Below are 10494 nucleotides of genomic sequence, written 5' to 3' on the forward strand. Positions count from 1 at the left end.
GCACTGTCAACTAATTAGGGTGTGATAAAATCCTGATTGATGTATCAATACAACACACTTCTGTGTGCACTGCATTGATAGATTTAACCAGTTCTTTTTATCTGCATCATTAAAATGAAAAACAGAACCTAGATTATGTTGAACAGGACCAAGTTTTATGAGTAGAAATAGACAGTAATGCCCGCTGAGCATTTTTATTCCTTTGTTCTAGCTTTTTACAAATCATTGAAGTCATTCGATTTCAGACAGAAATCCTACAGACTTTGTTAAAATACCACAGTGAGTGACACTGTAAAAGTATAAATACACACCGCTATTATAGCATGTATGGATTTTCTGCATTTAAAATGCGTTTGAAATTAAAGTTTGGGAACTGTACCCTGATAAAAGTAGTTATCCATAAGATTTAACTACCTTTTATTATCAGTTCCTTGAACTTTTGTCTGTAACCTTTGGCTGTTGCCTGCATTTTAGACCACAATCTTCCCTTTGAAACCCAGTTCTTGTGATATTTTATTCTGGTATCTGGAAGCTCAGGTATAGCACCTTTAGCCATTATTCTGCAAAAATAAGAAATAAACAAACATTTGAAATGGTGTAGGAATAAGAGAAACTTATTATTGTTCAGTCTGAGATATAATATCCACTTAGGACATAACCACTGTTTATCTATTGGGTGAACTTCTTCCAGCCTTGTACCAAAAATTGCACAAGGACATATATCTTTGCACAGGCACTGTCAAATGGACAAGCAGGAGATGTCACACTTCATTCTCTGTGGTCTCTTCCATGAAATTTTAAATACAAAAACTGTGCCAACTAATAGTCAGTCTAGATTGTAAACCCTGAAACAATGTCTTTTCTTTGGCCAGCAGAACTTCATGGAAAATCCCCCATTTCCCTGGCAGCAGCAATAGCATGGCTACAGGGAGGTACATAGTCAGAAGTCATTTATGCTCCTCCAATCCACTGATGCCAAAACACTTGCATTTGTGCAGACCCTGAGGGACTGCATATCAAATGCGTACCAAAGCGAGTCTGTAATTACTGTCTGTGGTGACTGCAGCATAGTGACAGTGTAGTCACGAAACAGACAGAAAATGCAGAATTCACATTTGAACATACACACCAGCTGCCTTTTTCTTTCACGTAAACCAGAATGAGGAGCCTGGTATAAAACTGAGGTGCATAGACTTAGCCCCTTTCTCCTGCTACAAACCTCAGCACTGACACAACTCAGCTTTCTGGGACAGGTGAATGATGTTCTTTAACATATATACCATATACACTATTAAATATAAATGTTTGTCTACATAGAACACTAAAGATATTGTAAGTACTTCTGACAGTAGAGGAAAGCTCTTGTTCTTTGCACTGCCTCCAAACACGTTCTTGCCTAGGGTAGTAGCACATTACAGCTCCTGGGAAGAGATGAAAATAAAAGCAGCAAGTTTAAAGTATTGCAACTCTTGAAAACTTGAGCTTGAACACCTAAACTCTGCTGATCTACCTGGAATTAGAAATAATTTATGATGGTTAAGTATTTCAGTAGATAATTCAGATGTAATGCATAATCTCTCCTTAGACATTATTACTGGATCATGTGCTTTTGCTGTTGGCAGTAAATGGTTTAAAAAAAAAAAAAAAAAAAAAAGGAGGGACAGGCCCTTTTCCTCAGATGGTAAAGTAACCACTTTCTAACACCAACAGAAAAATATAGCCAGCCTTTTCCAGTGGCTTACCTTCCTTTTTCCTGAAGAATTCCTGTGTCCCAGAGACTAATAAAATCAGTATTAGCCATTTTGAAACATTAACTGTCATGTCTTCCATCTTGTCAGTCTTCAGGAAATACTAAAGACTGAGCTATTTCTTGTTTGGGCCAGATCACATTTGTTTTACCTTCTTCATTTTGGTCCAACCTGTCCAAAGCTTCCACGTTATTTGGTTCCCACCTTAGCTCTATACTTCTGCAGAAACATCATCTTCTTATCATTGCATTGGATGTGGGTCAGTGCACACACGCTTTCTCGTGTGTTTTCCTCTTGATGCCCAGAGTCTCTTGTGCAATGCGTACATGTTCTTGAAAACAAGACAGAGGCGTTTAAATCTCATCTAAACCAGGCAACGTAACTATTACTAGAAAGTACTACAGATGGCTGACTAATTGAACTATTGAGAGCATCATCACACCATTTCTCAATTTAGAGCTCATTATTCATTTGAGTTCAGTCTCATTTCATTACTGTTATAATTCCATACAAAGTCAAAGTGAGCTTCAAATTTACACACCTGCATGAGGTTGATTTATAATCTTTTCTGAACTGATGCTTCACTTCCAGCCACTCCTACCAGACCACTGAATGTGACTGGGGGCACAGGGGGGAAGAAAGGGGAGGTGTTATTTGTTGATTTTCTGAGAATCTGGGATTCAAGCTTACTTATTAGAGCAGAAGCCCTAAAGCATAGCCATGCAACCTTGGCTCTGTGACCTTGAGCAAGACATACATGCTCCCTGGATTGCATGTTTACTTATGTGCAAAGGCTGTTGTGGGGGGTTAATATTTCTGCAGCACTTTTAGAGCTTCAGATATAACTCACCGTAAAATACTTATTAATAATATATATATATTTCTAGTTCATTTCTCAGGTATGCAGCATGGGAATTTGTATTTCTACAGTGCTGAGGGTCTTCTCCAATATGAAAGACTACAGCAGCTACTTATTTAAAGTTCTTTTGCACCAGATTAACTGAATGCCTGAGAGAATGATACTAGGTCACCTTCTTAAAATGGCCTGAATGCCAGAGGAAGATTAAGAAATGGTGGGAGTGACTATATTTTGTTACACTGAAAGCGTTGCAAAGTGTATATGAGCAAAGTGACATTCAGTGACAGATTGAATTGCATTATGATAAACTAAAAATGGCAGAGAGACTCAGTCCTTTGGAATAATAACTATTGAAGATTTTCCATTTTGATAATCAGTTGATTGACAAGGGAGTTACTATAAGAAAATGGCTGTGCTTTTTAGTTCAAAAAAAAAAAAAAAAAAAGGCCACCTTGTGATCTGACATAGTTTCAACATTACAGTGGAGTGTACCTGCAGTTCTGGTGTTTCTCTGTGAATCCCTGATCACTATTTAAAAAATCATCTAATCCTTGACTTTCCCAGCAGTAGCACAACAGCAGCTGTAACCACATACTCATAATGCCAGACCATACGTGATGGAGGAACACGAGCTACCTTTCATCTGGCCAGGGCACTTACAGTGCCACCCTATAATTAACTATTGCTATGACTTGATTTAACATCATGTGTGTTAAAATATAGTTGGAATTCTGAGATTCTAAAGACCTTACTTAGTACCTTCTATTAATTTGTCCCATCTCTCCCTGAAGTATCTTAATGCAGAACTTGAGTCTGTGGGTTACTTTAATTGCCATGGCATAAACATGCATCAGAGAGTAATGCTGTATTAGTAAAGGTGAAACAAGGAGAGAGCAGAAAACACCCAAGAGTAGGCAAAGCTGCAAAAATCGAAGTAGGAAAACAAATGTAAGACAATACATTCTGAAAAAAGATAAGCTAAAAACAACAAAACAAACAAACTAACAAACAAACAAACCACCTTCACTGAGTTTCTAACTGCCATGTTTGTAAGCCAGGTTACCCTTCTATACTTTTTTGGCTAATTTCCTATATAAACAAAAACATTTGTGAAGTATAATCTCAAGGGTTTTTCTAGTCAGGGATAAGCAAGCACTGTTTGTCGATAATGCATAATTTTATTTGAGCAATGTCTAACTGATATAGCACAGGTGTTAGTAAGGGACTATTAAGCATGAAAATTTGCACTCTTTATAATACATTTCTAATACATCTGTGCACATATTTTATCTGTTGTTTTTAAAATGAAAGACATGAATGCAATTAAATCTTCGCTTTTACCCTTTGAGTAAAAGTTACACAAATGTTACAGGCCAATGAAAAAAGTCAACGTACAAGATACATATAAATTTGTTGTGCTCTCTTCATTGAACAACTAAGGCATTAGATTTGCTAGTGGACTTTGAAAAGATCTGATGCTATAGTTGGCAGTAGGTGACAATCAAGCAGGAACGGCATGAATGTGATTTTATATCATCATATATTTACATTGAGTACTACTGAATGCAATGTAATACCATATTAAAAAAATGGTTGCAGGATTTCCTAAAATATACTCTTCATATAGAGAAGTTATTTGTGAGGCTTCACTGCTCTACTGGAATTTCAAAAGTTTGCTACACATTACATTTCTTGCATTTGCATTAAGGAAGGCCTTTCTGTTCTTTACAGCCATATTCCAACATGCAGAGTGGTTGTAAAGAACATTGGCCAATATGCAGAGTTCCTATTACAAACAGCATTCTGTCCCTGGAACAAGTAGAAGCACAGCTATACCAGTTAGATTATGTATTTTTATGTAGTAAAAATGCAATGCAAGTTTGTCATACTGTCTTTTGTGCAAGTTAGGTAACAATAGCAAATGAAAGAATCCGGAAAGGGCAGTTCTCTCAATTATGTTTAACATATCTTTGTGGCCATTTTACATGCTTGTGTTTTTCTGGTTGTTGTTGTTGTTGTTTGTTTGTTTTGTTTTGTTTGTTTGTATGTTTGTTTTTTAATTTAATTTATTGGTGTTATCACACCGCAATTTTACTATCTTACAGAATTAATTTTCAGCATTATATTTCACACTGAAAGACAGGTTGTTTTTTGTTTGCTTGTTTTTTTTTTTAATTCAGCTTTTGTGAAAGAAAGATGCACTGTGAGAATAAAGTTACTAACTGGCCAGTATCAATACAGAAAAGGGAATACTGTTTTTCCAGGCCTAGTAACATCGAGGTGAGAAGGATATCTATATCCTCAGTATGCCATAAGCTAGTCAGTCAGCCACTGGCAGCTTGAAACCAGGTCACAGTGGAGTACAGTGATCCTGCTGCTGGGTAGTATTCTCTAACAGAGAACATACATGGGCAAAGGTACAAATTGCATCAGCAGCAACAGCTGGGCAAAAGAAGATTTAACTGCTTATTGGAAGCAGATGGTGGGCTATTAGAAATAGTCTAAAGCTGCCCTGGAGGAGCAGGAACAGGCATGAGAGAGACTGCAGCAGGCAGGAACTGAAAGCATTAGTGTGAGGACTTTGTAGGATGAACATGTTGAGGAACTCATTTCTAATGTCTCCCCACCTCTATTATAAATTTTAAGGGCCATGAGCAGAGGAGAAAGATACAAATTATAGAAACAGATGGAGAGCCAGTGAGGCATAGAAATGCAGGTGCTATATGAACAGATGGAGTGACAGGAAAAAAAAGGAAAGGAAGACTGCTAAGTCTGAGAGTCAGTGGACTCTGCCTATATCTGGATGCACAAAAATGTGCAGGTGTCTAGCAGTTCAGTCTCAGAGAAGGATTAAGAAATTAATTACATCACTTTCCTATTCCAATAGATGACTCTTTCCTACTAGGGATATTATTTTTTCCCTCTCTATGTGCATGAAAACAAGTTAACTTTTCCTTGAATGTATCTCACTAGCACAAGTTTTCAGAAAAGTTATCTTGTGACAAAGCATAAGTAACTAGAAGCCTTTATCTACTTAATATAATGTCATTGCCCTTTTTCCAACTATAGACAGCGTTAGTTTACTGATCAATACTGTCAAAAAAATGGCAAAGCTGGAATGTTCCTCCTTTCAATCCCTCTTTTATTCCCCAAGACTGATATCACTCTCCTAAAAGATGGTGCCAGTAGAGGCCTTCAATTTGATTAAGTGTCTGATAAACTTGGAATGCATTCACCAAATGCCAACTCCAACATAAACTTTTTATTACACAGCAAGAAGCCACCTCACTATTTGATGTTAATTACATCTTCCCTTTTGTAGTAAAAGGAAAAAAGATGGGCTGTAACCCATCTGCAGAAGTTAGTGTGTTGTTTGTATTTATTTTTTTATGACTTACAAAATGGGTAAGAAACTCTTAAATTTGAAAACAGAGTACCTTCTTCTCTCCACCTCTGCTTATTCAGCACAGCAAACTGCCATTACAAATGACACTGCTCTGCAGCAGAACCAGCTCTGTGCAAACTGCACGACTGAGCCTAACAGAAGCCTGTGCTGGCAGTAGCCTGGGGCTGTGATCTAGGCTGCCCAGCAATCTGGTGACTGAAACTCAGAAGTTATACCCACCGTGCCCAGCAGCAGCAGCTGGACACACAGATGAGGCCATTTACATCCAAAGACCAGTTCTGTGAGTAATTTAGTTCAAATTAAAATGCACACAAGCATGCTGTCCTGAGGGCTCCCCTTCGAAATACCACGTTTGGAGGAATTTACATTTGAAAGCTAGGCATGGCATTTCCTTCCATTTATCATTATGCTTTTTTCCATTACCTTTTGGAAAAGGAGGACTTAGTATTCCTACTGGATATCGTTGATCACAAAACTCTCAGCTTCTCTGTTTTCAAATAAAGTCTGGTTCTTTCCTTCAACGCCATGTCTATTTGAAAACTTACTAGAAAAGATAATATGTCTTTTTCTCATTAAGTCCAGAAGTTAGATTGCAAAAGATCTGTTAGGTCAACCAGTCTGCCCTCTTTCAAGAGCAAGACTTCTACCTTTCACAAATTTTACAATATAAGTTTTGCAGGTCTACTTTTGGTCCCACTTTGAAAGGGTCCTGTCCACATCAACACTTGCATGCAAACCCCAGATATCACCCTAAATGCTAACATTAAACAAGGTCAACACTCAAGCCTTTCCTGGCATATGATCAGAATGGAGGTGAATGCACACAAATGCAGCAGGACATGCTGGGATCCCAAAGCGGCATCCTTATGGATTCCATGACACTAATTTTCTGCATAGTTTCTGGGTCACTCTGTATAACCCTGTGCTTTGGCCTTTGGTTCTTTAGTTATCTCAGTTACACTAGTGTGGTTATTTCAGTTATCTTTAGTTATCCACTAAACTTCAGTTCAGTTGCCTTTTGTTATATCAATTCAGTTATCTTCAGTGATCACTGATTCACATCAGTATTTTACCATAAAATCAGAATGGTTTCACAAAGGTCTGCCAGCTGGCTGCGGAACCAAGTTGAATGCTTATGAGATTTTGAAGGCAATATGCAATAGACTACCATTTTAGTAGATTAATGCAAGTCATGTAGCCCTACTACAATAAGATGTCTCATAAACTATCAGCTTTGGGAACACTGCAGGATAAGGCATACATTAAGCAGATTGCAAACAAATAGGAGGTGGCAAAAGACAATAGCAACCATTAAAGGAAGGATCACAAGATCTGTTGGACAAAGTAAACACTCCTAATGTGGAATCACACTTCTATAAAATTAAGCATCTCAGGCTGCTGCAGTGATATTCAGAGCAGTAGGGAAAAGCAAGATGTCACTGACAACCTTGAAAAGCAGTGACAAATTCAATGCAACCATCCACCACTACCACAAGGGACTCATGTCCTGAAGAAACCTTACCTTTCTAACAAAATATCTGAAAGATATTTGTATATTGAGATAGCAAAACAATAGGTCATGATTATCTGCACAATTATTGTTTTTACAATTACAAAATAATTTTTAGCTTGGCTAACATATCTAAAGGAATATGTCCTTTGATTTATCCAATCCATGAAAGAGATGAAATCTTGGCCAGACAAAAAATTATATTTTCATATTAATTTAATTATCAGAAAAGTTTCCTGTAGATAGGAGGAAAAAAAAAAAAAAAAAGACTTTACTATCTAACCTGTTAAGAAAAAAAAAAAAAAAAAAAAAAGTGGTTTGGCCTGATTCCAGACGTTTGTTCTTATATGATTGAAGAAACAAAGGAAACAAACTAAAAAGAGGTGACAGAATTCTTTGCACTCATGCACAAATACACACAAGAAAATGTTTCGAATCTACAGCCACTAGCATGACAGATGCACCCAAGGTCTTGCTGTCATTGGCAGCCTTGCAGGGGCAATCTGTATATAAGGACAAGATGTTCTTGAGCAATTCCTCCTAATGAGGTAGGCGTAAAGATTAGTTCCTTTAATATCTCTGGCATGAAGTCTTGTCTAAGTCAGTCTTTTTGCTTATGAACTGAATACTGCAGAATCATTAGAGGACAATACTGAATAATAATAACAATATAATTTGTTATCAGGCCCTGAAATAGATCCCTGGAATCTTCTTTCCCATAATACAAAATACTTTTTACCCCCCTCAACTGGCGACATAGTAGCTTAATAAAAGGTTCGACCATTTTACTACCATTTGACCATTTTCCTTTAACATGTAACTGCAAAAGCAAAATCATGCAGACAGTGAAAAGTAGTCTATAATTTAACCATGCCACATGAAACACTGAAAAATGCAACTTCTACTTTAAAGAAAGAATATTCACTAAAAAAAAAAATACTTAAATGTTTGCATATTTAATCAAATAAAATGGTATTTTTATTTTAGTACATATTAAATAAAAAATTATTTAGAAACTGGTTGAACACATCAAAACTGATATGTCATCAGAAACAATGCAGTCCTGTAATGAAAGATATGTGGCAAATAGTCTCTATTCTGATACTATGACAGCAATATAAATTGCAACTCCCGTGCAACAACACCAAGAGGAAGAGCCATGCCATATGAACAAAATAGCTTTCAAATAGCTCCTATCCTGCTTACAGTGGTAAAATGAAACAAGCTCATGGGAGCCCCCAGCTACAAATTCAAGGTAAACTGGGGCAATCTATTCCCATATAGAAGACTTAAAATGCTTTATGGATCATGGTTAACCCATCCTTCATCCCTAGGGTTCTTATATGTGCTTCTTAGCTCTGTTTTTGTAAATGGAACAATTAACCAAAGAAATGCCACCTATTTGTTTTCCCTTCCCTTCCCCTCTGAAGCTCCTGTTAACCTTAGCAATTCTTTATCCAATCTATACATAGCTGATTTTTTTTTCCAGATTAAACACTGCACTCTTCTAACTGCAGTTTTAAGAACAAACTTTACACTGTTCTTGCCATGTGAACTCCTGAAATGTGTTTTGTTGTCATGGAAGGTGCTGTTTTATATTTAATTGTAGTAATTTCCTTTAAAATAAGATTTTTTCCCCCCCCAAAAAATCAGTTAGTACTTCCCTTGTGGCCTCTTTCTGTATGCATGCATCTCTGATACACAAAGGTATAGGCATGGATAGCTTCTTAATCGAATTAATGCACTAAATATACCTATATAGGTAGTATACCTAGGCATATTATCTGTATGTGTTATTATGTAATTTGGTTGTCCTAATCAGAATCACTAAGATTGAACTGCATGCTGTAATTGCCATCTATCCCAAAAGCTCTGTTTTGCATTTCCTTTTCTTTTCACACGGTTGCTTAGTAAAGCAGATACCTTGCAAATAATGCTTGATAGACGTGATGGAAGTAGAAAAAAGACATAAAAATTTTTAGCTGTAACCTTTTCTATAATGTCTGTTGTTGTATCTGAGTCTTTCATAAACAGTTAAGGTACAGGCTCTAATTTGCCTACAGTATTTATAGTCATTTCTATACTGACAGTGAATCTAAAATGTACCTGATATGGTAGCATTATTGTCACTTGTGGTAACAAAAGTTACACCTGAAAAGGTGGTTCTGCTTCATCTAGCCTCCTAAATAATTCATTTAAGAAAAATAACCATCTGCACTGTATAGACCAAGAATACAGCCAGAGAAATGTTATTATATGCCCAATGGACCCTCACCGTAAGTCAAAATTAAAAACAGAAACAGAACAAATGAGCACACATGCACTGCAATGCCTGTTCAATCCTCTTCAAACAGAGTCTGGAGACTGAAGATCAGCTGCAGCAGGAAGATGGTGACAGGAATACACATGCCTAAAAACTTTCTGGAATTCAATTCCACTTAACAAATACATACTGTAGGAATGCACTGGATTTTCTGTGGGTTTGCACCAAACTAGGATTTGGATGCTTCAGGCTAGTTTTCTCATTTTTAAGCACCCTTTTTAGATCTGAAAAAGTGCAGCTCAGTTATGAGTAAATTGATAGACAATCAAAGAGGAGAGCTCATGGACAGTCCATGTTAATATTAAAATGACTTACATCACCTTATTCACACACTTCCTGGCATTAGGAGAGGCATTACCATGTGCTCAGGGCAGTCATACAGGTAACAAGATCAACAAGGTATTTCAATCTAAGTGACACAAATAGGCTTCACCAAAATGAGAGAAATGCCAGAGCATAGTTGACATTTTCATCTTGTGCTTTGGGCTCATTAGCTCTAATTAGCTGTCAAACCAATTAGCCTGAACAGACACACCAATCCTCCCTGTAAGACCAGCTGATGTGAGCGAGCCAGGGACTGGAGAGCTCCATGAACTCTTGGTGCAGCCAGTCCCCACCTCCCACTGAGCAGCAAGAACCTGAGCACCC

This window comes from Aythya marila (genome assembly GCF_965140915.1).
Source record: "Aythya marila genome assembly, chromosome: 7".
NCBI classification, from domain to species: Eukaryota; Metazoa; Chordata; class Aves; order Anseriformes; family Anatidae; genus Aythya; species Aythya marila.